Here is an 8,110-nt window from a genome sequence, read left to right as displayed (position 1 = left end):
CTTTAGCGCCAGGCTTTCAGTCTCTAGAAAAACTCAGTTGCCCCTCGTGTCCTCAAAGAATTAGAAAACTTCACTTTGTGACCTAAAGCTGCTAATGTATGTGATTTCAAATGCACACACACACGCTCACACGCACTCAGCCTCCCCCCCATATATATGTAGATGTAGATATATATATATATATATATATATATATATATATATATATATATATCATATATATATATATATATATATATATATATATCATATATAATATATATATATAATATAATATTAATATAATTATTATATGTATATATTATAACTATTATTTATAAATAATAATATGTATATATAATAAATATTATATAATTATTATAATTATATATATATATATATATATATATTAGGGATACACCGATACCAAACTTTTGGCCGATACCGATACCAACTTTTGAAGCCGATACCGATACCTGTTCTCCATAGCACTGTTATTTAGGATAATATGTATTGTTACTAAATCATTTTTGTTCTCTGGTTATTGCATATTAAATGTTCTAATGATTGAAAGGTTATATAATAGGGTTATATAAACAATTTCAAAGGCATAAGTTATATTGAAAAATAACATCAAGTATAACTATTACGTATTTAATCTCTTTATTAGCTGGATACAGTTTGGACTATATTATGGCTACCATTAGAAGACTTAACAATTTAGGTACGCAGTGCTTACTCGAATTCACTAATAAATATATTTTTCTTCTGAGGTTTAATTTATACATTGGCTAGAAACAGTTAGCAGACTCATTCACTTAGATTATATATATATATATATATATATATATATATATATATATATATATATATATATAGTATGTAGCTACCGAATAGCAATCTTTTTATGTGTTTCCATTTGAGGTAGTTATGCTAATGGTTCGTGGAAAATAATATATACATATATATGATACACACACCTATATATATAATATATATATATATCAAATTTTTCATGCACCACTAGCATAACTGCCTCAAATGGAAACCTTGCATAAAAAAATGCTATTCGGCAGCTAAAAATCTTTTGGTTTCCGGTGGGGCTACGAGGTACGAGCTATTTAAAACTTGAGAGGAAACGGATGGTAAATAGTTACGTAAGATCTTAAATGGTTCGCTCTAACCTTGAAGTTTATGCATGTAGGATAATAAAACGATTAATATTTTTCAAATCACAAATATTATTCCGAAAATGACGTGAAACTTTTCCATACTTTTCGTTTTTACATTTCTCAGCTAAAGGATGCATTCAAGAAGCTGCTCTATCTGTTTATCTTTGTGCCTTTCATTTAATCACTTCAACAATAAATGAGTGGATGACTGTATCCAGTAAAAGTACAAAATCTCTGTTTTAATACGTTGATTTTCTTCTCGGTCATTCTGCCTACCGGAATAAAAGATTGCTTTTAATGTTCTTCTGGTTTATCAAGATTATTCGCTGTTAATTTTCTATTATTTTTTTGCAATTATATTATATGGATATTCTCGGTGCAACGTAGGGTTTCAGAAAGTAAGAACGATCAAGGCGCTAAGGATCTCCATAGATAAGCGCTTTTAATTTTGCTTAGGCAAGGCATCCCGTGGCATGTGACAGAGATTCTCGGAAATATGGATTTCTCATTGAATGAGACAAGATATTTTCATAAAATTATTTTTTTTATCATAGGAAGAAGTGCACTGTATGTAGCTGACCTTAATTTCTCGATTATGTTATAAAGAACCCGAAGTGAAATTTGTGAACTTATGCTGAAACTCTGGGAAAGATAGTTTTCGTTGACATCTTCCCTGGGTACATCAAATTCGGTACTAATATATACATACATATGCAACTGCATGTCTATTGTTACATAATATCGATGCGTTCTCTCTTTCAGTATATAAACAAATATAATACACACACACACACACACACACACACACACACACACATATATATATATATATATATATATATATGTATATATATATATATATGTATATATATATATATATATGGTAATCTTCTTAGGCACGAAGATATGGTAATTCAGTTACATTCCACATAGGAAAATGATAGTTTATATATATATATATAAATATATAATATATATATATATATATATATATATATATATATATATATATATAACCCCCTCCCTTTGACAAAACTACACAAATGAACAATTCTTACCTGTGGCAGCAGGTGGCGCCCTCTATCTGCTAGCATGTCACTAGGCTATTAAGCTCACATAAATACAAAATAAACTATTTATTACCCAAAGCAGATGAACATAAAATAGAGTAAATTGATTAATAAGTCATAGTGATAAAATCCAAATCTGCCCCACAAAGAAAACTATTTTGTTATCATTCCACTCTCCTGGCTAAGTATTCACTCCCAAACCCAAAATGCCAATTGTTACATAGTATTAGTCAAGATAGAGAATCCCGTCTCTAATATCATGGAATATATTTTTTTTACAGTTACGCCATAAAGTTTTGCAAATATGGCAACATAACAACTTTATGATCATGCTGCATTGACAGCCAATCTTCTCAAGCCTTAATGATTGGAGAGCCCATCTGTAATAAAGATACATAACATAATATTAAGTAAAGAGATACACTTCACACTTCTCTCTTTTCAAATGGAATATAAAGTAAAGAGATACATTTCACACTTCTCTCTTTTCAAAGGCAACTGTTTCTAAGTAATTTAAAATATGTGCCATACCTTTAAGATGGGGTTTTCTCTCGACACCTGGCGTTTCCTCAACCGTCCTCCTTCCTATCACAAAAGGAATGTGTCTTTCCCCCAAGTGCCTCGGTCGGTTAGGCCTGTGACATCCATACAAACGAATGTACATAATCACCACACTTCAAACTGCCCCTGGCAACAGTACGGACAGCCTCCAGCTTAAAAATGCATACGCATCAGATTCCTTCATTCAAGAAGGCTGCCTCTACAGCTCACTCTGTCTCCAAGCAAGACACGATATGTAATTCACTAACACATCAATTCACACTTGTAAGATGGCTCAGCCACCTATGTCCTTTGTGCACTCCTGTCGCACACCACATCAGCAACTAATGCACAATGTATCAACTTGCCACATGATTTAGGGCTACCTTCGTTGCTGGAGCGCTTGTGCCTCGCCAAATGCACAGAAGTTTAAGAACTCCTAGTGCGCAAATTGTGATCAGTATAACACCTAACATGATCACTATTATTGGAACTGTGTAACGTTCATTGAAGAAAAACTCATCTTCGTTACTATCCTCCAGCAGCGGGATTGTAACAGTCTCATTGTAAGAGGAATTCGAACCGCCTCATGGTTTCCATGTAAGTGTTTATGAAACACTTTCTTGGATGAGTTGTAGGCACGCCGACGAAGTACCATGAAGAAATCCGAGAGAGCACGGCAGGAACCATCAAACAACTGGGATCCCTGTAGGACGAGCGAATTGTTGTCCCCATTGCATATATGTAGTAGAAATCTTGCATCTGGTGCAGAAGACCGCTGTCGTTGTCTCCGTCGATATTACTTGATATGGATCAGGGAATTCTCTAAAGTCACAGTGAGTCGGTAAATTCTCGTGAGCTAATTCTAGTTCGCACCCTGACAGGTCAATACGTCGAAGAGTGAATATCTTACTTTCACACACATATCTATCATAAACTAACACACATCCTAGTTCATAGTCAACTGCCGAGGACTGGAAATCTTCAACTAATATATACATAATCTCTACCCCTGTCCAAACCACTACCGACCCCTGGAAAGAACTAGGAAATGGCCTAAATATATAGCTGTGAAACGGTTTTTTATCACTGACTGGTATGTCAACAAATAACCCCTTACCTGATAATTGTACCTTTAAAATCCCATAGTATCTATAAAGTAAATCTCCTGTAAAAATAATATTTGACTCCAAAGTTCCCAACGGCAATATTTCCCTTGAAATTTTCCCCCGTGAAGCTGCTACAACTGGCTCCACTTGGCTTTTAATCTCATTCAACAAAGATTCTATTTCTCTTTCAATGTTCAACAGTTTAGTGTGTATAGTGAAAAACGTAATGGTGACATGTCTTCCCGGACTCCTTTTACAGTCGCTTGTAATATATATTACTTGATTTCCTCAACTCATTAAATCCCTTTCCTAATTTCTCATTTCTCCCTCTTAGAGAATTCAGAGCTTTACCATGTTCGGCGAGCTCCGCCTCTAATATCCCAACATTCACCAAACTCGTTATTGCTATTCCAGCTATGGCTGCAATAGCTACACCCCTGACCACCAACAGCTGTACTGCCCTTTTCTGTCCCCCTGACTGGCTTTGTCTCTGGGAACCAAGTGAGTGTTTCCACGATCTTGCCTTGTACCGTTTGCATCTATTTTTATTTCTGCTAAAAGACGTCCCAGTGATGCGGACAGGTTTCATGTAGTCTCAAGTTCATTTAGCGTGTTTACCAGTACTTCAACTTTGCTACGCGATTCCTCGAGTTCCAATCTGGCTGAACCCAGGCTCTCGAACTCGATACTTATTGTTACTTTATCAGATGACAACCATACTAAGTGGTCTTCCTCAATAAGCACTCCAGGACCCAGACGTATTTTCGTCTTCGCGAGCGCCATCAACCCCAGGGTGATGATTAAGCAATACTTCAGCATCTGACAGAAGAAGAAGAAAAAAAAGAAAAAAACCTGTCAGTTATCTAATTCTCTCGGATGACATTTACATCAAGTAATAATAATAAAAAAAGAAAATAATCGACCTTCCTCACTACAAACGCAACCAAGAGAGGAAAACATATACATAATCCAATATTATTCTCAGAAATGTAATATGTACCGTTACGGAATTTGCTACCGCAACATTCCCATTGACCAGAAATGACCGGAAAAGAATCCCCTTACATGATACATTTCCGTGGAATGCCATAGTCAACATCTACGAGAATAGTGCAAATCTCCGAGTAATCAACTCCAAAGGGAAAAATCAGCAACCGGATTCATCACAGCATCATTAGCAAAAATCCACCTGTGAACACCTCAGGTGCTTCGAACCGCACTACAGATTTGTCTAGTCAGACTTGCAGTGCCAGAAGCCATTATGCCCCAAATATCATACATACAAGAATAATCACATGTTTATCATCAAGTTTCTCAGCTAAAACAAAAATTTGCCGTATTTCCAACAACTTCCTACATAAAATATTAACCCAGAAATCTTACGCCAAAACGCCGCAGATTTGCGTATAATAAGAAAAAAACGGTGGAAGGAAATGAAAGGAAAAAAAAAAAGTTTTCAATTTCGAGATATGTGTTAACCTCGACCGACCTGTTTTTTCCTCTAAGACTACAAATCTGTTTCCAATTTTCTCCTCAATGACTTTAAAAGGACCTTCAAACTTCGGGCCTAATTTGTAGTTCAGTTCATTTCTCACGTTAAGTTTTAAAAATACCTTGTCTCCAACATTGATCTTGGGATCAGATGTTTTACCAATACTTTTCTGTACCATCTCTCCCTGGTTGTGGATTCGAGATTACGGCTGAGACAAGCGTGTCTCTCTCTCTCGCTGTGGATACCAACGCCTTGATCGTATCCTCCCCATGATGAGGTATAGATAGCAAATCAAATGTGTCTCGTTCTGGACAACCAAACAAAGCTTCAAATGGAGACGTTTTAATGGAATAAAAAACCATAGCGTTAATACTATGTCTAACAACATCAACATATCTGTCCCAATTCTTATCATTACCGCCTACAGTTTTCCTGAGAGCCTCGAGCACTTTCCTGTTTGCCCGATCACACAACCCATTAGCCTCAGGTCTGTATGGAATAATTGTTACTTTCTGTATCCCCATGACTTCCGCTAAACATTCCAATGTTTTGTTTACAAATTCTCTACCATGGTAGGTCAATAGAATGTCGGGTGAGCCATATCTGCAAATGATACCGCTGAAAAACGCTACGGCTACTTCTTCAGCTGTTTTATGCTTAAGTGGGAAAATTTCTACTATCCTTGTAAGTTCATCTATTATCACTAACAAGTACTTGTTCGCATACCTAGACTCACAAAAATTACCCAGGATATCCATATGTATTCTCTGAAAAGGTCTACTCAGTATAGGATACGATCCTAATTTGCATAAAGTTATTCTTGCAGGCTTACATGCATTGCACACTGTACAATTCCTCACAAAATTTTCCACATCTTAATTTCCCCATGTTTTTCCAAATGTATTTAGCACGAACCTCATCATACGTTTTTTCTATTCCCAAGTGTGGACTACCGAACCTGCAATGAACTATATCCAAAACCACTGGAATTAAGACTTTCGGAATTACGATCTGTGCCGTATCTCCTTTACTTTCACTGGTTCTCAATCTATGTTTAATTTTCCTAACCAATAGATTACCTTCTAACTCCAAACCCGAAAAAGGCAACTTATAACGTTTCCTGACTAATTCCCCTCTAAGAAACGCTTTCGCGTCTGCTAGAATGTCATCTTCATCTTACCTTTTCTCTATGAGACCCATATCCCATTGTATAACCTCTACTAAGAGCATCTGCAACTACGTTTAATTTGCCCTCTATATATTAGAGCTTTGCATCAAAATCCCTGATAGTTAAAAACCCTCGAGCTCTTTTAGGTGACAAATCGGGCTTATTAAAAAGATCTAATAATGGCTTATGGTCTGTAAGAACTTCTACTTTGTTCCCCATCAGTAACATTTTAAAAAGAACTAAGCTTGACACTATTGCAAAGGCTTCTTTATCTATGGTAGCCATTGATCTCTCATTGCTGCCCTTTGTCCTGAACTTCCTGCTATAAAAGGCTATGGGATGGAATTTCAAATCAAACGTTTGCATAAGGCAAGCACCTATACCTTCCTGGCTGGCATCGGTCACTAATGTAAAAGGTTTGCTAAAATCTGGAAACTTCAAAACAGGGGGATTCATTAGTGTGTCCTTGAGCTTTTGAAAACTCTCCACCTGGGGTTCCTTCCATTAAAATTGAACGTCTTCCTGCAGTACATCTGATAGGGGAGCTGCTATATTAGAGAACCCTTTCACAAACCTCCTGAAGAAATCGGCGATACCCAGGAATGACTTAATCTCTTTCTTTGATCTGGGGTTGCGAAAATTCGCTATTGCTTTGACTTTATCGTCATTTACTCTAACCCCTTCCTTAGATATAACATGGCCTAGATATGTAAATTTGCTTTTTCAAGAACGAACACTTGGCTAGCTTAATTTTCAACCCCACTAATCTAAGCCTCCTAAGTACTTCTGTAAGCACTTCCAGGTGTTGCGCGATCGTATCTGTTGCGACCAATATGTCATCCATATACACAAAAACATTTTTGCCCAATAACCCATGCAAAACTGTGTTCACCAACCTGGTAAAGGTCATCGGACTGCCTGATAAACCGAAAGGCATTCGCGTAAATTCATAGTGTCCCTTGGGCACTGAAAAAGCGGTATATTCCTTGCTACTTTCACTAAGAGGGACCTGCAAAAAACCCTGCGCCACCAAATCAATTGAGCTATAAATATTATGTCCCCCGATTTCAACAAGAAGATCTGGTATGCACGCGACTGGATAGCGGTCAGGGATCGTCTTTTCATTTAAACGTCTAAAATCGACGCATACGCGGACAGAACCGTCCTTCTTAGGCACCGCTAGCAAGGGAAAGTTGTAAGAAGACACGCTAGGTCTAATGATTCCTTCTTCCTCCCATCTATTGACCTCTTTCTCTACCTGTTCTCTGATTTTGGAAGGTATGCAATATGCAGGAATATAAATAGGTTTTGTGCCACTCTCCAAATTTACCTTATGCTCTAACACGTTAGTCAACCCCAATTTATAACCTTGCAAGGCTACCGTATCCCCAAATACCGCCAAGAGCTTTCTTATCGCTTCAACATGTTCACTATAATCCGCATTAGCGAAATGTTCTCTAAATATCTGTTTCATTGATTGCATTTCTGCCTCTGAAAACTCAGGTTTCCCCTCTATGATAGCCAATGAACCAGTATCACGACTCCAATCTTGGAAATCCAATATATATGTATTCTTCTGG

The 8,110-nt window shown here is 36.8% G+C and overlaps 1 protein-coding gene across 4 annotated transcripts in view; it reads right to left on the bottom strand.

Annotated features, from left to right (window-relative positions):
• Positions 1-2,272: 2,272 nt before the first annotated feature.
• LOC135220981 (uncharacterized) overlaps positions 2,273-8,110 on the bottom strand; it is a 452,378-nt gene continuing 446,540 nt past the window's right edge. For all 4 annotated transcript variants that reach the window (XR_010315842.1, XR_010315843.1, XR_010315844.1 and 1 more), the window contains one exon: positions 2,273-4,689. The gene's annotated coding sequence lies outside the window, so the exon portion shown is untranslated. The remainder of the gene's footprint in view (positions 4,690-8,110) is intronic.

The sequence above is a fragment of the Macrobrachium nipponense genome, chromosome 2, assembly GCF_015104395.2.
Source record: "Macrobrachium nipponense isolate FS-2020 chromosome 2, ASM1510439v2, whole genome shotgun sequence".
In the NCBI taxonomy this organism is placed as follows: domain Eukaryota; kingdom Metazoa; phylum Arthropoda; class Malacostraca; order Decapoda; family Palaemonidae; genus Macrobrachium; species Macrobrachium nipponense.
Note: the sequence above shows the minus strand (reverse complement) of the source record. Positions and strands in the feature narration are given on the sequence as shown.